Below are 22975 nucleotides of genomic sequence, written 5' to 3' on the forward strand. Positions count from 1 at the left end.
AAGCGTTTTTGAACAACTTCATATAAATCGCTGTAACTTTTGATAGAGGTCTCAGACAAACATGTTTATGGCTTTATCTTATAAAACTCAATATCTCCGTGCTGGGCAAACAGGTTTTGCAGCCGTTTGAGCTAAGATTTTAAAATTATTCACATAATGAAAACCTATACTTTGTTTCAGGCGAGTTTCCCATTCAAATGCATGTAACAGTGAGAAACACACTGTCTTGGCGAAATAAAGCGTTTTTGAACAACTTCATATAAATCGCTGTAACTTTTGATAGAAGACTCAGACAAACATGTTTATGGCTTTATCTTATAGAACTCAATATCCCCGTGCTGGGCAAACAGGTTTTGCAGCCGATTGAGCTAGGATTTTAAAATTATTCACATAATGAAAACCTATACTTTGTTTCGGGCGAGTTTCCCATTCAAATGCATGTAACCGTGAGAAACACATTGTCTTGGCGAAAGAAAGCGTTTGTGAACAACTTCATATAAATCGCTGTAACTTTTGATAGAGGTCTCAGACAAACATGTTTATGGCTTTATCTTATAAAACTCAATATCTCCGTGCTGGGCAAACAGGTTTTGCAGCCGTTTGAGCTAAGATTTTAAAATTATTCACATAATGAAAACCTATACTTTGTTTCAGGCGAGTTTCCCATTCAAATGCATGTAACAGTGAGAAACGCATTGTCTTGGCGAAAGAAAGCGTTTTTGAACAACTTCATATAAATCGCTGTAACTTTTGATAGAAGACTCAGACACACATGTTTATGGCTTTATCTTATAAAACTCAATATCTCCGTGCTGGGCAAACAGGTTTTGCAGCCGTTTGAGCTAAGATTTTAAAATTATTCACATAATGAAAACCTATACTTTTTTTCAGGCGAGTTTCCCATTCAAATGCATGTAACAGTGAGAAACACACTGTCTTGGCGAAATAAAGCGTTTTTGAACAACTTCATATAAATCGCTGTAACTTTTGATAGAGGTCTCAGACAAACATGTTTATGGCTTTATCTTATAAAACTCAATATCTCCGTGCTGGGCAAACAGGTTTTGCAGCCGTTTGAGCTAAGATTTTAAAATTATTCACATAATGAAAACCTATACTTTGTTTCAGGCGAGTTTCCCATTCAAATGCATGTAACAGTGAGAAACACACTGTCTTGGCGAAATAAAGCGTTTTTGAACAACTTCATATAAATCGCTGTAACTTTTGATAGAAGACTCAGACAAACATGTTTATGGCTTTATCTTATAGAACTCAATATCCCCGTGCTGGGCAAACAGGTTTTGCAGCCGATTGAGCTAGGATTTTAAAATTATTCACATAATGAAAACCTATACTTTGTTTCGGGCGAGTTTCCCATTCAAATGCATGTAACCGTGAGAAACACATTGTCTTGGCGAAAGAAAGCGTTTGTGAACAACTTCATATAAATCGCTGTAACTTTTGATAGAGGTCTCAGACAAACATGTTTATGGCTTTATCTTATAAAACTCAATATCTCCGTGCTGGGCAAACAGGTTTTGCAGCCGTTTGAGCTAAGATTTTAAAATTATTCACATAATGAAAACCTATACTTTGTTTCAGGCGAGTTTCCCATTCAAATGCATGTAACAGTGAGAAACGCATTGTCTTGGCGAAAGAAAGCGTTTTTGAACAACTTCATATAAATCGCTGTAACTTTTGATAGAAGACTCAGACACACATGTTTATGGCTTTATCTTATAAAACTCAATATCTCCGTGCTGGGCAAACAGGTTTTGCAGCCGTTTGAGCTAAGATTTTAAAATTATTCACATAATGAAAACCTATACGTTGTCTGAGGCGAGTTTCCCATTCAAATGCATGTAACAGTGAGAAACGCATTGTCTTGGCGAAAGAAAGCGTTTTTGAACAACTTCATATAAATCGCTGTAACTTTTGATAGAAGACTCAGACACACATGTTTATGGCTTTATCTTATAGAACTCAATATCCCCGTGCTGGGCAAACAGGTTTTGCAGCCGATTGAGCTAGGATTTTAAAATTATTCACATAATGAAAACCTATACTTTGTTTCGGGCGAGTTTCCCATTCAAATGCATGTAACAGTGAGAAACGCATTGTCTTGGCGAAAGAAAGCGTTTTTGAACAACTTCATTTAAATCGCTGTAACTTTTGATAGAAGACTCAGACACACATGTTTATGGCTTTATCTTATAAAACTCAATATCTCCGTGCTGGGCAAACAGGTTTTGCAGCCGTTTGAGCTAAGATTTTAAAATTATTCACATAATGAAAACCTATACGTTGTCTGAGGCGAGTTTCCCATTCAAATGCATGTAACAGTGAGAAACGCATTGTCTTGGCGAAAGAAAGAGGTTTTGCAGCCGTTTGAGCTAAGATTTTAAAATTATTCACATAATGAAAACCTATACTTTTTTTCAGGCGAGTTTCCCATTCAAATGCATGTAACAGTGAGAAACGCATTGTCTTGGCGAAAGAAAGCGTTTTTGAACAACTTCATATAAATCGCTGTAACTTTTGATAGAAGACTCAGACACACATGTTTATGGCTTTATCTTATAAAACTCAATATCTCCGTGCTGGGCAAACAGGTTTTGCAGCCGTTTGAGCTAAGATTTTAAAATTATTCACATAATGAAAACCTATACTTTGTTTCAGGCGAGTTTCCCATTCAAATGCATGTAACAGTGAGAAACGCATTGTCTTGGCGAAAGAAAGCGTTTTTGAACAACTTCATATAAATCGCTGTAACTTTTGATAGAAGACTCAGACACACATGTTTATGGCTTTATCTTATAAAACTCAATATCTCCGTGCTGGGCAAACAGGTTTTGCAGCCGTTTGAGCTAAGATTTTAAAATTATTCACATAATGAAAACCTATACTTTGTTTCGGGCGAGTTTCCCATTCAAATGCATGTAACCGTGAGAAACACATTGTCTTGGCGAAAGAAAGCGTTTGTGAACAACTTCATATAAATCGCTGTAACTTTTGATAGAGGTCTCAGACAAACATGTTTATGGCTTTATCTTATAAAACTCAATATCTCCGTGCTGGGCAAACAGGTTTTGCAGCCGTTTGAGCTAAGATTTTAAAATTATTCACATAATGAAAACCTATACTTTGTTTCAGGCGAGTTTCCCATTCAAATGCATGTAACAGTGAGAAACGCATTGTCTTGGCGAAAGAAAGCGTTTTTGAACAACTTCATATAAATCGCTGTAACTTTTGATAGAAGACTCAGACACACATGTTTATGGCTTTATCTTATAAAACTCAATATCTCCGTGCTGGGCAAACAGGTTTTGCAGCCGTTTGAGCTAAGATTTTAAAATTATTCACATAATGAAAACCTATACTTTGTCTCGGGCGAGTTTCCCATTCAAATGCATGTAACAGTGAGAAACGCATTGTCTTGGCGAAAGAAAGAGGTTTTGCAGCCGTTTGAGCTAAGATTTTAAAATTATTCACATAATGAAAACCTATACTTTGTTTCAGGCGAGTTTCCCATTCAAATGCATGTAACAGTGAGAAACACACTGTCTTGGCGAAATAAAGCGTTTTTGAACAACTTCATATAAATCGCTGTAACTTTTGATAGAAGACTCAGACAAACATGTTTATGGCTTTATCTTATAGAACTCAATAACCCCGTGCTGGGCAAACAGGTTTTGCAGCCGTTTGAGCTAAGATTTTAAAATTATTCACATAATGAAAACCTATACTTTGTTTCAGGCGAGTTTCCCATTCAAATGCATGTAACAGTGAGAAACGCATTGTCTTGGCGAAAGAAAGCGTTTTTGAACAACTTCATATAAATCGCTGTAACTTTTGATAGAAGACTCAGACAAACATGTTTATGGCTTTATCTTATAGAACTCAATATCCCCGTGCTGGGCAAACAGGTTTTGCAGCCGATTGAGCTAGGATTTTAAAATTATTCACATAATGAAAACCTATACTTTGTTTCGGGCGAGTTTCCCATTCAAATGCATGTAACCGTGAGAAACACATTGTCTTGGCGAAAGAAAGCGTTTGTGAACAACTTCATATAAATCGCTGTAACTTTTGATAGAGGTCTCAGACAAACATGTTTATGGCTTTATCTTATAAAACTCAATATCTCCGTGCTGGGCAAACAGGTTTTGCAGCCGTTTGAGCTAAGATTTTAAAATTATTCACATAATGAAAACCTATACTTTGTTTCAGGCGAGTTTCCCATTCAAATGCATGTAACAGTGAGAAACGCATTGTCTTGGCGAAAGAAAGCGTTTTTGAACAACTTCATATAAATCGCTGTAACTTTTGATAGAAGACTCAGACACACATGTTTATGGCTTTATCTTATAAAACTCAATATCTCCGTGCTGGGCAAACAGGTTTTGCAGCCGTTTGAGCTAAGATTTTAAAATTATTCACATAATGAAAACCTATACGTTGTCTGAGGCGAGTTTCCCATTCAAATGCATGTAACAGTGAGAAACGCATTGTCTTGGCGAAAGAAAGCGTTTTTGAACAACTTCATATAAATCGCTGTAACTTTTGATAGAAGACTCAGACACACATGTTTATGGCTTTATCTTATAGAACTCAATATCCCCGTGCTGGGCAAACAGGTTTTGCAGCCGATTGAGCTAGGATTTTAAAATTATTCACATAATGAAAACCTATACTTTGTTTCGGGCGAGTTTCCCATTCAAATGCATGTAACAGTGAGAAACGCATTGTCTTGGCGAAAGAAAGCGTTTTTGAACAACTTCATTTAAATCGCTGTAACTTTTGATAGAAGACTCAGACACACATGTTTATGGCTTTATCTTATAAAACTCAATATCTCCGTGCTGGGCAAACAGGTTTTGCAGCCGTTTGAGCTAAGATTTTAAAATTATTCACATAATGAAAACCTATACGTTGTCTGAGGCGAGTTTCCCATTCAAATGCATGTAACAGTGAGAAACGCATTGTCTTGGCGAAAGAAAGAGGTTTTGCAGCCGTTTGAGCTAAGATTTTAAAATTATTCACATAATGAAAACCTATACTTTTTTTCAGGCGAGTTTCCCATTCAAATGCATGTAACAGTGAGAAACGCATTGTCTTGGCGAAAGAAAGCGTTTTTGAACAACTTCATATAAATCGCTGTAACTTTTGATAGAAGACTCAGACACACATGTTTATGGCTTTATCTTATAAAACTCAATATCTCCGTGCTGGGCAAACAGGTTTTGCAGCCGTTTGAGCTAAGATTTTAAAATTATTCACATAATGAAAACCTATACTTTGTTTCAGGCGAGTTTCCCATTCAAATGCATGTAACAGTGAGAAACGCATTGTCTTGGCGAAAGAAAGCGTTTTTGAACAACTTCATATAAATCGCTGTAACTTTTGATAGAAGACTCAGACACACATGTTTATGGCTTTATCTTATAAAACTCAATATCTCCGTGCTGGGCAAACAGGTTTTGCAGCCGTTTGAGCTAAGATTTTAAAATTATTCACATAATGAAAACCTATACTTTGTTTCGGGCGAGTTTCCCATTCAAATGCATGTAACCGTGAGAAACACATTGTCTTGGCGAAAGAAAGCGTTTGTGAACAACTTCATATAAATCGCTGTAACTTTTGATAGAGGTCTCAGACAAACATGTTTATGGCTTTATCTTATAAAACTCAATATCTCCGTGCTGGGCAAACAGGTTTTGCAGCCGTTTGAGCTAAGATTTTAAAATTATTCACATAATGAAAACCTATACTTTGTTTCAGGCGAGTTTCCCATTCAAATGCATGTAACAGTGAGAAACGCATTGTCTTGGCGAAAGAAAGCGTTTTTGAACAACTTCATATAAATCGCTGTAACTTTTGATAGAAGACTCAGACACACATGTTTATGGCTTTATCTTATAAAACTCAATATCTCCGTGCTGGGCAAACAGGTTTTGCAGCCGTTTGAGCTAAGATTTTAAAATTATTCACATAATGAAAACCTATACGTTGTCTGAGGCGAGTTTCCCATTCAAATGCATGTAACAGTGAGAAACGCATTGTCTTGGCGAAAGAAAGCGTTTTTGAACAACTTCATATAAATCGCTGTAACTTTTGATAGAAGACTCAGACACACATGTTTATGGCTTTATCTTATAAAACTCAATATCTCCGTGCTGGGCAAACAGGTTTTGCAGCCGTTTGAGCTAAGATTTTAAAATTATTCACATAATGAAAACCTATACTTTGTTTCGGGCGAGTTTCCCATTCAAATGCATGTAACCGTGAGAAACACATTGTCTTGGCGAAATAAAGCGTTTTTGAACAACTTCATATAAATCGCTGTAACTTTTGATAGAGGTCTCAGACAAACATGTTTATGGCTTTATCTTATAAAACTCAATATCTCCGTGCTGGGCAAACAGGTTTTGCAGCCGTTTGAGCTAAGATTTTAAAATTATTCACATAATGAAAACCTATACTTTGTTTCAGGCGAGTTTCCCATTCAAATGCATGTAACAGTGAGAAACACACTGTCTTGGCGAAATAAAGCGTTTTTGAACAACTTCATATAAATCGCTGTAACTTTTGATAGAAGACTCAGACAAACATGTTTATGGCTTTATCTTATAGAACTCAATATCCCCGTGCTGGGCAAACAGGTTTTGCAGCCGATTGAGCTAGGATTTTAAAATTATTCACATAATGAAAACCTATACTTTGTTTCGGGCGAGTTTCCCATTCAAATGCATGTAACCGTGAGAAACACATTGTCTTGGCGAAAGAAAGCGTTTGTGAACAACTTCATATAAATCGCTGTAACTTTTGATAGAGGTCTCAGACAAACATGTTTATGGCTTTATCTTATAAAACTCAATATCTCCGTGCTGGGCAAACAGGTTTTGCAGCCGTTTGAGCTAAGATTTTAAAATTATTCACATAATGAAAACCTATACTTTGTTTCAGGCGAGTTTCCCATTCAAATGCATGTAACAGTGAGAAACGCATTGTCTTGGCGAAAGAAAGCGTTTTTGAACAACTTCATATAAATCGCTGTAACTTTTGATAGAAGACTCAGACACACATGTTTATGGCTTTATCTTATAAAACTCAATATCTCCGTGCTGGGCAAACAGGTTTTGCAGCCGTTTGAGCTAAGATTTTAAAATTATTCACATAATGAAAACCTATACTTTTTTTCAGGCGAGTTTCCCATTCAAATGCATGTAACAGTGAGAAACACACTGTCTTGGCGAAATAAAGCGTTTTTGAACAACTTCATATAAATCGCTGTAACTTTTGATAGAGGTCTCAGACAAACATGTTTATGGCTTTATCTTATAAAACTCAATATCTCCGTGCTGGGCAAACAGGTTTTGCAGCCGTTTGAGCTAAGATTTTAAAATTATTCACATAATGAAAACCTATACTTTGTTTCAGGCGAGTTTCCCATTCAAATGCATGTAACAGTGAGAAACACACTGTCTTGGCGAAATAAAGCGTTTTTGAACAACTTCATATAAATCGCTGTAACTTTTGATAGAAGACTCAGACAAACATGTTTATGGCTTTATCTTATAGAACTCAATATCCCCGTGCTGGGCAAACAGGTTTTGCAGCCGATTGAGCTAGGATTTTAAAATTATTCACATAATGAAAACCTATACTTTGTTTCGGGCGAGTTTCCCATTCAAATGCATGTAACCGTGAGAAACACATTGTCTTGGCGAAAGAAAGCGTTTGTGAACAACTTCATATAAATCGCTGTAACTTTTGATAGAGGTCTCAGACAAACATGTTTATGGCTTTATCTTATAAAACTCAATATCTCCGTGCTGGGCAAACAGGTTTTGCAGCCGTTTGAGCTAAGATTTTAAAATTATTCACATAATGAAAACCTATACTTTGTTTCAGGCGAGTTTCCCATTCAAATGCATGTAACAGTGAGAAACGCATTGTCTTGGCGAAAGAAAGCGTTTTTGAACAACTTCATATAAATCGCTGTAACTTTTGATAGAAGACTCAGACACACATGTTTATGGCTTTATCTTATAAAACTCAATATCTCCGTGCTGGGCAAACAGGTTTTGCAGCCGTTTGAGCTAAGATTTTAAAATTATTCACATAATGAAAACCTATACGTTGTCTGAGGCGAGTTTCCCATTCAAATGCATGTAACAGTGAGAAACGCATTGTCTTGGCGAAAGAAAGCGTTTTTGAACAACTTCATATAAATCGCTGTAACTTTTGATAGAAGACTCAGACACACATGTTTATGGCTTTATCTTATAGAACTCAATATCCCCGTGCTGGGCAAACAGGTTTTGCAGCCGATTGAGCTAGGATTTTAAAATTATTCACATAATGAAAACCTATACTTTGTTTCGGGCGAGTTTCCCATTCAAATGCATGTAACAGTGAGAAACGCATTGTCTTGGCGAAAGAAAGCGTTTTTGAACAACTTCATTTAAATCGCTGTAACTTTTGATAGAAGACTCAGACACACATGTTTATGGCTTTATCTTATAAAACTCAATATCTCCGTGCTGGGCAAACAGGTTTTGCAGCCGTTTGAGCTAAGATTTTAAAATTATTCACATAATGAAAACCTATACGTTGTCTGAGGCGAGTTTCCCATTCAAATGCATGTAACAGTGAGAAACGCATTGTCTTGGCGAAAGAAAGAGGTTTTGCAGCCGTTTGAGCTAAGATTTTAAAATTATTCACATAATGAAAACCTATACTTTTTTTCAGGCGAGTTTCCCATTCAAATGCATGTAACAGTGAGAAACGCATTGTCTTGGCGAAAGAAAGCGTTTTTGAACAACTTCATATAAATCGCTGTAACTTTTGATAGAAGACTCAGACACACATGTTTATGGCTTTATCTTATAAAACTCAATATCTCCGTGCTGGGCAAACAGGTTTTGCAGCCGTTTGAGCTAAGATTTTAAAATTATTCACATAATGAAAACCTATACTTTGTTTCAGGCGAGTTTCCCATTCAAATGCATGTAACAGTGAGAAACGCATTGTCTTGGCGAAAGAAAGCGTTTTTGAACAACTTCATATAAATCGCTGTAACTTTTGATAGAAGACTCAGACACACATGTTTATGGCTTTATCTTATAAAACTCAATATCTCCGTGCTGGGCAAACAGGTTTTGCAGCCGTTTGAGCTAAGATTTTAAAATTATTCACATAATGAAAACCTATACTTTGTTTCGGGCGAGTTTCCCATTCAAATGCATGTAACCGTGAGAAACACATTGTCTTGGCGAAAGAAAGCGTTTGTGAACAACTTCATATAAATCGCTGTAACTTTTGATAGAGGTCTCAGACAAACATGTTTATGGCTTTATCTTATAAAACTCAATATCTCCGTGCTGGGCAAACAGGTTTTGCAGCCGTTTGAGCTAAGATTTTAAAATTATTCACATAATGAAAACCTATACTTTGTTTCAGGCGAGTTTCCCATTCAAATGCATGTAACAGTGAGAAACGCATTGTCTTGGCGAAAGAAAGCGTTTTTGAACAACTTCATATAAATCGCTGTAACTTTTGATAGAAGACTCAGACACACATGTTTATGGCTTTATCTTATAAAACTCAATATCTCCGTGCTGGGCAAACAGGTTTTGCAGCCGTTTGAGCTAAGATTTTAAAATTATTCACATAATGAAAACCTATACTTTGTCTCGGGCGAGTTTCCCATTCAAATGCATGTAACAGTGAGAAACGCATTGTCTTGGCGAAAGAAAGAGGTTTTGCAGCCGTTTGAGCTAAGATTTTAAAATTATTCACATAATGAAAACCTATACTTTGTTTCAGGCGAGTTTCCCATTCAAATGCATGTAACAGTGAGAAACACACTGTCTTGGCGAAATAAAGCGTTTTTGAACAACTTCATATAAATCGCTGTAACTTTTGATAGAAGACTCAGACAAACATGTTTATGGCTTTATCTTATAGAACTCAATAACCCCGTGCTGGGCAAACAGGTTTTGCAGCCGTTTGAGCTAAGATTTTAAAATTATTCACATAATGAAAACCTATACTTTGTTTCAGGCGAGTTTCCCATTCAAATGCATGTAACAGTGAGAAACGCATTGTCTTGGCGAAAGAAAGCGTTTTTGAACAACTTCATATAAATCGCTGTAACTTTTGATAGAAGACTCAGACAAACATGTTTATGGCTTTATCTTATAGAACTCAATATCCCCGTGCTGGGCAAACAGGTTTTGCAGCCGATTGAGCTAGGATTTTAAAATTATTCACATAATGAAAACCTATACTTTGTTTCGGGCGAGTTTCCCATTCAAATGCATGTAACCGTGAGAAACACATTGTCTTGGCGAAAGAAAGCGTTTGTGAACAACTTCATATAAATCGCTGTAACTTTTGATAGAGGTCTCAGACAAACATGTTTATGGCTTTATCTTATAAAACTCAATATCTCCGTGCTGGGCAAACAGGTTTTGCAGCCGTTTGAGCTAAGATTTTAAAATTATTCACATAATGAAAACCTATACTTTGTTTCAGGCGAGTTTCCCATTCAAATGCATGTAACAGTGAGAAACGCATTGTCTTGGCGAAAGAAAGCGTTTTTGAACAACTTCATATAAATCGCTGTAACTTTTGATAGAAGACTCAGACACACATGTTTATGGCTTTATCTTATAAAACTCAATATCTCCGTGCTGGGCAAACAGGTTTTGCAGCCGTTTGAGCTAAGATTTTAAAATTATTCACATAATGAAAACCTATACGTTGTCTGAGGCGAGTTTCCCATTCAAATGCATGTAACAGTGAGAAACGCATTGTCTTGGCGAAAGAAAGCGTTTTTGAACAACTTCATATAAATCGCTGTAACTTTTGATAGAAGACTCAGACACACATGTTTATGGCTTTATCTTATAGAACTCAATATCCCCGTGCTGGGCAAACAGGTTTTGCAGCCGATTGAGCTAGGATTTTAAAATTATTCACATAATGAAAACCTATACTTTGTTTCGGGCGAGTTTCCCATTCAAATGCATGTAACAGTGAGAAACGCATTGTCTTGGCGAAAGAAAGCGTTTTTGAACAACTTCATTTAAATCGCTGTAACTTTTGATAGAAGACTCAGACACACATGTTTATGGCTTTATCTTATAAAACTCAATATCTCCGTGCTGGGCAAACAGGTTTTGCAGCCGTTTGAGCTAAGATTTTAAAATTATTCACATAATGAAAACCTATACGTTGTCTGAGGCGAGTTTCCCATTCAAATGCATGTAACAGTGAGAAACGCATTGTCTTGGCGAAAGAAAGAGGTTTTGCAGCCGTTTGAGCTAAGATTTTAAAATTATTCACATAATGAAAACCTATACTTTTTTTCAGGCGAGTTTCCCATTCAAATGCATGTAACAGTGAGAAACGCATTGTCTTGGCGAAAGAAAGCGTTTTTGAACAACTTCATATAAATCGCTGTAACTTTTGATAGAAGACTCAGACACACATGTTTATGGCTTTATCTTATAAAACTCAATATCTCCGTGCTGGGCAAACAGGTTTTGCAGCCGTTTGAGCTAAGATTTTAAAATTATTCACATAATGAAAACCTATACTTTGTTTCGGGCGAGTTTCCCATTCAAATGCATGTAACCGTGAGAAACACATTGTCTTGGCGAAAGAAAGCGTTTGTGAACAACTTCATATAAATCGCTGTAACTTTTGATAGAGGTCTCAGACAAACATGTTTATGGCTTTATCTTATAAAACTCAATATCTCCGTGCTGGGCAAACAGGTTTTGCAGCCGTTTGAGCTAAGATTTTAAAATTATTCACATAATGAAAACCTATACTTTGTTTCAGGCGAGTTTCCCATTCAAATGCATGTAACAGTGAGAAACGCATTGTCTTGGCGAAAGAAAGCGTTTTTGAACAACTTCATATAAATCGCTGTAACTTTTGATAGAAGACTCAGACACACATGTTTATGGCTTTATCTTATAAAACTCAATATCTCCGTGCTGGGCAAACAGGTTTTGCAGCCGTTTGAGCTAAGATTTTAAAATTATTCACATAATGAAAACCTATACGTTGTCTGAGGCGAGTTTCCCATTCAAATGCATGTAACAGTGAGAAACGCATTGTCTTGGCGAAAGAAAGCGTTTTTGAACAACTTCATATAAATCGCTGTAACTTTTGATAGAAGACTCAGACACACATGTTTATGGCTTTATCTTATAAAACTCAATATCTCCGTGCTGGGCAAACAGGTTTTGCAGCCGTTTGAGCTAAGATTTTAAAATTATTCACATAATGAAAACCTATACTTTGTTTCGGGCGAGTTTCCCATTCAAATGCATGTAACCGTGAGAAACACATTGTCTTGGCGAAAGAAAGCGTTTGTGAACAACTTCATATAAATCGCTGTAACTTTTGATAGAGGTCTCAGACAAACATGTTTATGGCTTTATCTTATAAAACTCAATATCTCCGTGCTGGGCAAACAGGTTTTGCAGCCGTTTGAGCTAAGATTTTAAAATTATTCACATAATGAAAACCTATACTTTGTTTCAGGCGAGTTTCCCATTCAAATGCATGTAACAGTGAGAAACGCATTGTCTTGGCGAAAGAAAGCGTTTTTGAACAACTTCATATAAATCGCTGTAACTTTTGATAGAAGACTCAGACACACATGTTTATGGCTTTATCTTATAAAACTCAATATCTCCGTGCTGGGCAAACAGGTTTTGCAGCCGTTTGAGCTAAGATTTTAAAATTATTCACATAATGAAAACCTATACGTTGTCTGAGGCGAGTTTCCCATTCAAATGCATGTAACAGTGAGAAACGCATTGTCTTGGCGAAAGAAAGCGTTTTTGAACAACTTCATATAAATCGCTGTAACTTTTGATAGAAGACTCAGACACACATGTTTATGGCTTTATCTTATAAAACTCAATATCTCCGTGCTGGGCAAACAGGTTTTGCAGCCGTTTGAGCTAAGATTTTAAAATTATTCACATAATGAAAACCTATACTTTGTCTCGGGCGAGTTTCCCATTCAAATGCATGTAACAGTGAGAAACGCATTGTCTTGGCGAAAGAAAGAGGTTTTGCAGCCGTTTGAGCTAAGATTTTAAAATTATTCACATAATGAAAACCTATACTTTGTTTCGGGCGAGTTTCCCATTCAAATGCATGTAACCGTGAGAAACACATTGTCTTGGCGAAAGAAAGCGTTTGTGAACAACTTCATATAAATCGCTGTAACTTTTGATAGAGGTCTCAGACAAACATGTTTATGGCTTTATCTTATAAAACTCAATATCTCCGTGCTGGGCAAACAGGTTTTGCAGCCGTTTGAGCTAAGATTTTAAAATTATTCACATAATGAAAACCTATACTTTGTTTCAGGCGAGTTTCCCATTCAAATGCATGTAACAGTGAGAAACGCATTGTCTTGGCGAAAGAAAGAGGTTTTGCAGCCGATTGAGCTAGGATTTTAAAATTATTCACATAATGAAAACCTATACTTTGTTTCGGGCGAGTTTCCCATTCAAATGCATGTAACCGTGAGAAACACACTGTCTTGGCGAAATAAAGCGTTTTTGAACAACTTCATATAAATCGCTGTAACTTTTGATAGAAGACTCAGACAAACATGTTTATGGCTTTATCTTATAGAACTCAATAACCCCGTGCTGGGCAAACAGGTTTTGCAGCCGATTGAGCTAGGATTTTAAAATTATTCACATAATGAAAACCTATACTTTGTTTCGGGCGAGTTTCCCATTCAAATGCATGTAACCGTGAGAAACACATTGTCTTGGCAAAAGAAAGCGTTTGTGAACAACTTCATATAAATCGCTGTAACTTTTGATAGAGGTCTCAGACAAACATGTTTATGGCTTTATCTTATAAAACTCAATATCTCCGTGCTGGGCAAACAGGTTTTGCAGCCGTTTGAGCTAAGATTTTAAAATTATTCACATAATGAAAACCTATACTTTGTTTCAGGCGAGTTTCCCATTCAAATGCATGTAACAGTGAGAAACGCATTGTCTTGGCGAAAGAAAGCGTTTTTGAACAACTTCATATAAATCGCTGTAACTTTTGATAGAGGTCTCAGACAAACATGTTTATGGCTTTATCTTATAAAACTCAATATCTCCGTGCTGGGCAAACAGGTTTTGCAGCCGTTTGAGCTAAGATTTTAAAATTATTCACATAATGAAAACCTATACTTTGTTTCAGGCGAGTTTCCCATTCAAATGCATGTAACAGTGAGAAACGCATTGTCTTGGCGAAAGAAAGCGTTTTTGAACAACTTCATATAAATCGCTGTAACTTTTGATAGAAGACTCAGACACACATGTTTATGGCTTTATCTTATAAAACTCAATATCTCCGTGCTGGGCAAACAGGTTTTGCAGCCGTTTGAGCTAAGATTTTAAAATTATTCACATAATGAAAACCTATACGTTGTCTGAGGCGAGTTTCCCATTCAAATGCATGTAACAGTGAGAAACGCATTGTCTTGGCGAAAGAAAGCGTTTTTGAACAACTTCATATAAATCGCTGTAACTTTTGATAGAAGACTCAGACACACATGTTTATGGCTTTATCTTATAAAACTCAATATCTCCGTGCTGGGCAAACAGGTTTTGCAGCCGTTTGAGCTAAGATTTTAAAATTATTCACATAATGAAAACCTATACTTTGTCTCGGGCGAGTTTCCCATTCAAATGCATGTAACAGTGAGAAACGCATTGTCTTGGCGAAAGAAAGAGGTTTTGCAGCCGTTTGAGCTAAGATTTTAAAATTATTCACATAATGAAAACCTATACTTTGTTTCGGGCGAGTTTCCCATTCAAATGCATGTAACCGTGAGAAACACATTGTCTTGGCGAAAGAAAGCGTTTGTGAACAACTTCATATAAATCGCTGTAACTTTTGATAGAGGTCTCAGACAAACATGTTTATGGCTTTATCTTATAAAACTCAATATCTCCGTGCTGGGCAAACAGGTTTTGCAGCCGTTTGAGCTAAGATTTTAAAATTATTCACATAATGAAAACCTATACTTTGTTTCGGGCGAGTTTCCCATTCAAATGCATGTAACCGTGAGAAACACACTGTCTTGGCGAAATAAAGCGTTTTTGAACAACTTCATATAAATCGCTGTAACTTTTGATAGAAGACTCAGACAAACATGTTTATGGCTTTATCTTATAGAACTCAATAACCCCGTGCTGGGCAAACAGGTTTTGCAGCCGTTTGAGCTAAGATTTTAAAATTATTCACATAATGAAAACCTATACTTTGTTTCGGGCGAGTTTCCCATTCAAATGCATGTAACCGTGAGAAACACACTGTCTTGGCGAAATAAAGCGTTTTTGAACAACTTCATATAAATCGCTGTAACTTTTGATAGAAGACTCAGACACACATGTTTATGGCTTTATCTTATAAAACTCAATATCTCCGTGCTGGGCAAACAGGTTTTGCAGCCGTTTGAGCTAAGATTTTAAAATTATTCACATAATGAAAACCTATACTTTTTTTCAGGCGAGTTTCCCATTCAAATGCATGTAACAGTGAGAAACGCATTGTCTTGGCGAAAGAAAGCGTTTTTGAACAACTTCATATAAATCGCTGTAACTTTTGATAGAAGACTCAGACAAACATGTTTATGGCTTTATCTTATAGAACTCAATAACCCCGTGCTGGGCAAACAGGTTTTGCAGCCGATTGAGCTAGGATTTTAAAATTATTCACATAATGAAAACCTATACTTTGTTTCGGGCGAGTTTCCCATTCAAATGCATGTAACCGTGAGAAACACATTGTCTTGGCGAAAGAAAGCGTTTGTGAACATCTTCATATAAATCGCTGTAACTTTTGATAGAGGTCTCAGACAAACATGTTTATGGCTTTATCTTATAAAACTCAATATCTCCGTGCTGGGCAAACAGGCTTTGCAGCCGTTTGAGCTAAGATTTTAAAATTATTCACATAATGAAAACCTATACTTTGTTTCAGGCGAGTTTCCCATTCAAATGCATGTAACAGTGAGAAACGCATTGTCTTGGCGAAAGAAAGCGTTTTTGAACAACTTCATATAAATCGCTGTAACTTTTGATAGAAGACTCAGACAAACATGTTTATGGCTTTATCTTATAGAACTCAATATCCCCGTGCTGGGCAAACAGGTTTTGCAGCCGTTTGAGCTAAGATTTTAAAATTATTCACATAATGAAAACCTATACTTTGTCTCGGGCGAGTTTCCCATTCAAATGCATGTAACAGTGAGAAACGCATTGTCTTGGCGAAAGAAAGAGGTTTTGCAGCCGTTTGAGCTAAGATTTTAAAATTATTCACATAATGAAAACCTATACTTTGTTTCGGGCGAGTTTCCCATTCAAATGCATGTAACCGTGAGAAACACATTGTCTTGGCGAAAGAAAGCGTTTGTGAACAACTTCATATAAATCGCTGTAACTTTTGATAGAGGTCTCAGACAAACATGTTTATGGCTTTATCTTATAAAACTCAATATCTCCGTGCTGGGCAAACAGGTTTTGCAGCCGTTTGAGCTAAGATTTTAAAATTATTCACATAATGAAAACCTATACTTTGTTTCGGGCGAGTTTCCCATTCAAATGCATGTAACCGTGAGAAACACATTGTCTTGGCAAAAGAAAGCGTTTGTGAACAACTTCATATAAATCGCTGTAACTTTTGATAGAGGTCTCAGACAAACATGTTTATGGCTTTATCTTATAAAACTCAATATCTCCGTGCTGGGCAAACAGGTTTTGCAGCCGTTTGAGCTAAGATTTTAAAATTATTCACATAATGAAAACCTATACTTTGTTTCAGGCGAGTTTCCCATTCAAATGCATGTAACAGTGAGAAACGCATTGTCTTGGCGAAAGAAAGCGTTTTTGAACAACTTCATATAAATCGCTGTAACTTTTGATAGAAGACTCAGACACACATGTTTATGGCTTTATCTTATAAAACTCAATATCTCCGTGCTGGGCAAACAGGTTTTGCAGCCGTTTGAGCTAAGATTTTAAAATTATTCACATAATGAAAACCTATACTTTTTTTCAGGCGAGTTTCCCATTCAAATGCATGTAACAGTGAGAAACGCATTGTCTTGGCGAAAGAAAGCGTTTTTGAACAACTTCATATAAATCGCTGTAACTTTTGATAGAAGACTCAGACAAACATGTTTATGGCTTTATCTTATAGAACTCAATAACCCCGTGCTGGGCAAACAGGTTTTGCAGCCGATTGAGCTAGGATTTTAAAATTATTCACATAATGAAAACCTATACTTTGTTTCGGGCGAGTTTCCCATTCAAATGCATGTAACCGTGAGAAACACATTGTCTTGGCGAAAGAAAGCGTTTGTGAACAACTTCATATAAATCGCTGTAACTTTTGATAGAGGTCTCAGACAAACATGTTTATGGCTTTATCTTATAAAACTCAATATCTCCGTGCTGGGCAAACAGACTTTGCAGCCGTTTGAGCTAAGATTTTAAAATTATTCACATAATGAAAACCTATACTTTGTTTCAGGCGAGTTTCCCATTCAAATGCATGTAACAGTGAGAAACGCATTGTCTTGGCGAAAGAAAGCGTTTTTGAACAACTTCATATAAATCGCTGTAACTTTTGATAGAAGACTCAGACAAACATGTTTATGGCTTTATCTTATAGAACTCAATATCCCCGTGCTGGGCAAACAGGTTTTGCAGCCATTTGAGCTAAGATTTTAAAATTATTCACATAATGAAAACCTATACTTTTTTTCAGGCGAGTTTCCCATTCAAATGCATGTAACCGTGAGAAACGCATTGTCTTGGCGAAAGAAAGCGTTTTTGAACAACTTCATATAAATCGCTGTAACTTTTGATAGAAGACTCAGACACACATGTTTATGGCTTTATCTTATAAAACTCAATATCTCCGTGCTGGGCAAACAGGTTTTGCAGCCGTTTGAGCTAAGATTTTAAAATTATTCACATAATGAAAACCTATACTTTTTTTCAGGCGAGTTTCCCATTCAAATGCATGTAACAGTGAGAAATACACTGTCTTGGCGAAATAAAGCGTTTTTGAACAACTTCATATAAATCGCTGTAACTTTTGATAGAGGTCTCAGACAAACATGTTTATGGCTTTATCTTATAAAACTCAATATCTCCGTGCTGGGCAAACAGGTTTTGCAGCCGTTTGAGCTAAGATTTTAAAATTATTCACATAATGAAAACCTATACTTTGTTTCAGGCGAGTTTCCCATTCAAATGCATGTAACAGTGAGAAACACACTGTCTTGGCGAAATAAAGCGTTTTTGAACAACTTCATATAAATCGCTGTAACTTTTGATAGAAGACTCAGACAAACATGTTTATGGCTTTATCTTATAGAACTCAATATCTCCGTGCTGGGCAAACAGGTTTTGCAGCCGTTTGAGCTAAGATTTTAAAATTATTCACATAATGAAAACCTATACTTTGTTTCGGGCGAGTTTCCCATTCAAATGCATGTAACCGTGAGAAACACATTGTCTTGGCGAAAGAAAGCGTTTGTGAACAACTTCATATAAATCGCTGTAACTTTTGATAGAGGTCTCAGACAAACATGTTTATGGCTTTATCTTATAAAACTCAATATCTCCGTGCTGGGCAAACAGGTTTTGCAGCCGTTTGAGCTAAGATTTTAAAATTATTCACATAATGAAAACCTATACTTTGTTTCGGGCGAGTTTCCCATTCAAATGCATGTAACCGTGAGAAACACATTGTCTTGGCAAAAGAAAGCGTTTGTGAACAACTTCATATAAATCGCTGTAACTTTTGATAGAGGTCTCAGACAAACATGTTTATGGCTTTATCTTATAAAACTCAATATCTCCGTGCTGGGCAAACAGGTTTTGCAGCCGTTTGAGCTAAGATTTTAAAATTATTCACATAATGAAAACCTATACTTTGTTTCAGGCGAGTTTCCCATTCAAATGCATGTAACAGTGAGAAACGCATTGTCTTGGCGAAAGAAAGCGTTTTTGAACAACTTCATATAAATCGCTGTAACTTTTGATAGAAGACTCAGACACACATGTTTATGGCTTTATCTTATAAAACTCAATATCTCCGTGCTGGGCAAACAGGTTTTGCAGCCGTTTGAGCTAAGATTTTAAAATTATTCACATAATGAAAACCTATACTTTTTTTCAGGCGAGTTTCCCATTCAAATGCATGTAACAGTGAGAAACGCATTGTCTTGGCGAAAGAAAGCGTTTTTGAACAACTTCATATAAATCGCTGTAACTTTTGATAGAAGACTCAGACAAACATGTTTATGGCTTTATCTTATAGAACTCAATAACCCCGTGCTGGGCAAACAGGTTTTGCAGCCGATTGAGCTAGGATTTTAAAATTATTCACATAATGAAAACCTATACTTTGTTTCGGGCGAGTTTCCCATTCAAATGCATGTAACCGTGAGAAACACATTGTCTTGGCGAAAGAAAGCGTTTGTGAACAACTTCATATAAATCGCTGTAACTTTTGATAGAGGTCTCAGACAAACATGTTTATGGCTTTATCTTATAAAACTCAATATCTCCGTGCTGGGCAAACAGGTTTTGCAGCCGTTTGAGCTAAGATTTTAAAATTATTCACATAATGAAAACCTATACTTTGTTTCAGGCGAGTTTCCCATTCAAATGCATGTAACAGTGAGAAACGCATTGTCTTGGCGAAAGAAAGCGTTTTTGAACAACTTCATATAAATCGCTGTAACTTTTGATAGAAGACTCAGACAAACATGTTTATGGCTTTATCTTATAGAACTCAATATCCCCGTGCTGGGCAAACAGGTTTTGCAGCCGTTTGAGCTAAGATTTTAAAATTATTCACATAATGAAAACCTATACTTTTTTTCAGGCGAGTTTCCCATTCAAATGCATGTAACCGTGAGAAACGCATTGTCTTGGCGAAAGAAAGCGTTTTTGAACAACTTCATATAAATCGCTGTAACTTTTGATAGAAGACTCAGACACACATGTTTATGGCTTTATCTTATAAAACTCAATATCTCCGTGCTGGGCAAACAGGTTTTGCAGCCGTTTGAGCTAAGATTTTAAAATTATTCACATAATGAAAACCTATACTTTTTTTCAGGCGAGTTTCCCATTCAAATGCATGTAACAGTGAGAAATACACTGTCTTGGCGAAATAAAGCGTTTTTGAACAACTTCATATAAATCGCTGTAACTTTTGATAGAGGTCTCAGACAAACATGTTTATGGCTTTATCTTATAAAACTCAATATCTCCGTGCTGGGCAAACAGGTTTTGCAGCCGTTTGAGCTAAGATTTTAAAATTATTCACATAATGAAAACCTATACTTTGTTTCAGGCGAGTTTCCCATTCAAATGCATGTAACAGTGAGAAACACACTGTCTTGGCGAAATAAAGCGTTTTTGAACAACTTCATATAAATCGCTGTAACTTTTGATAGAAGACTCAGACAAACATGTTTATGGCTTTATCTTATAGAACTCAATATCTCCGTGCTGGGCAAACAGGTTTTGCAGCCGTTTGAGCTAAGATTTTAAAATTATTCACATAATGAAAACCTATACTTTGTTTCAGGCGAGTTTCCCATTCAAATGCATGTAACAGTGAGAAACGCATTGTCTTGGCGAAAGAAAGCGTTTTTGAACAACTTCATATAAATCGCTGTAACTTTTGATAGAAGACTCAGACACACATGTTTATGGCTTTATCTTATAAAACTCAATATCTCCGTGCTGGGCAAACAGGTTTTGCAGCCGTTTGAGCTAAGATTTTAAAATTATTCACATAATGAAAACCTATACTTTGTCTCGGGCGAGTTTCCCATTCAAATGCATGTAACAGTGAGAAACGCATTGTCTTGGCGAAAGAAAGAGGTTTTGCAGCCGATTGAGCTAGGATTTTAAAATTATTCACATAATGAAAACCTATACTTTGTTTCGGGCGAGTTTCCCATTCAAATGCATGTAACCGTGAGAAACACACTGTCTTGGCGAAATAAAGCGTTTTTGAACAACTTCATATAAATCGCTGTAACTTTTGATAGAAGACTCAGACAAACATGTTTATGGCTTTATCTTATAGAACTCAATAACCCCGTGCTGGGCAAACAGGTTTTGCAGCCGATTGAGCTAGGATTTTAAAATTATTCACATAATGAAAACCTATACTTTGTTTCGGGCGAGTTTCCCATTCAAATGCATGTAACCGTGAGAAACACATTGTCTTGGCAAAAGAAAGCGTTTGTGAACAACTTCATATAAATCGCTGTAACTTTTGATAGAGGTCTCAGACAAACATGTTTATGGCTTTATCTTATAAAACTCAATATCTCCGTGCTGGGCAAACAGGTTTTGCAGCCGTTTGAGCTAAGATTTTAAAATTATTCACATAATGAAAACCTATACTTTGTTTCAGGCGAGTTTCCCATTCAAATGCATGTAACAGTGAGAAACGCATTGTCTTGGCGAAAGAAAGCGTTTTTGAACAACTTCATATAAATCGCTGTAACTTTTGATAGAAGACTCAGACACACATGTTTATGGCTTTATCTTATAAAACTCAATATCTCCGTGCTGGGCAAACAGGTTTTGCAGCCGTTTGAGCTAAGATTTTAAAATTATTCACATAATGAAAACCTATACTTTTTTTCAGGCGAGTTTCCCATTCAAATGCATGTAACAGTGAGAAACGCATTGTCTTGGCGAAAGAAAGCGTTTTTGAACAACTTCATATAAATCGCTGTAACTTTTGATAGAAGACTCAGACAAACATGTTTATGGCTTTATCTTATAGAACTCAATAACCCCGTGCTGGGCAAACAGGTTTTGCAGCCGATTGAGCTAGGATTTTAAAATTATTCACATAATGAAAACCTATACTTTGTTTCGGGCGAGTTTCCCATTCAAATGCATGTAACCGTGAGAAACACATTGTCTTGGCGAAAGAAAGCGTTTGTGAACAACTTCATATAAATCGCTGTAACTTTTGATAGAGGTCTCAGACAAACATGTTTATGGCTTTATCTTATAAAACTCAATATCTCCGTGCTGGGCAAACAGGCTTTGCAGCCGTTTGAGCTAAGATTTTAAAATTATTCACATAATGAAAACCTATACTTTGTTTCAGGCGAGTTTCCCATTCAAATGCATGTAACAGTGAGAAACGCATTGTCTTGGCGAAAGAAAGCGTTTTTGAACAACTTCATATAAATCGCTGTAACTTTTGATAGAAGACTCAGACAAACATGTTTATGGCTTTATCTTATAGAACTCAATATCCCCGTGCTGGGCAAACAGGTTTTGCAGCCGTTTGAGCTAAGATTTTAAAATTATTCACATAATGAAAACCTATACTTTTTTTCAGGCGAGTTTCCCATTCAAATGCATGTAACAGTGAGAAACGCATTGTCTTGGCGAAAGAAAGCGTTTTTGAACAACTTCATATAAATCGCTGTAACTTTTGATAGAAGACTCAGACACACATGTTTATGGCTTTATCTTATAAAACTCAATATCTCCGTGCTGGGCAAACAGGTTTTGCAGCCGTTTGAGCTAAGATTTTAAAATTATTCACATAATGAAAACCTATACTTTTTTTCAGGCGAGTTTCCCATTCAAATGCATGTAACAGTGAGAAACACACTGTCTTGGCGAAATAAAGCGTTTTTGAACAACTTCATATAAATCGCTGTAACTTTTGATAGAGGTCTCAGACAAACATGTTTATGGCTTTATCTTATAAAACTCAATATCTCCGTGCTGGGCAAACAGGTTTTGCAGCCGTTTGAGCTAAGATTTTAAAATTATTCACATAATGAAAACCTATACTTTGTTTCAGGCGAGTTTCCCATTCAAATGCATGTAACAGTGAGAAACACACTGTC

This window comes from Diplotaxodon limnothrissa, linkage group LG3, assembly GCF_057381915.1.
Source record: "Diplotaxodon limnothrissa isolate DT_005_m linkage group LG3, D_limnothrissa_male_GT1.1, whole genome shotgun sequence".
NCBI lineage: Eukaryota > Metazoa > Chordata > Actinopteri > Cichliformes > Cichlidae > Diplotaxodon > Diplotaxodon limnothrissa.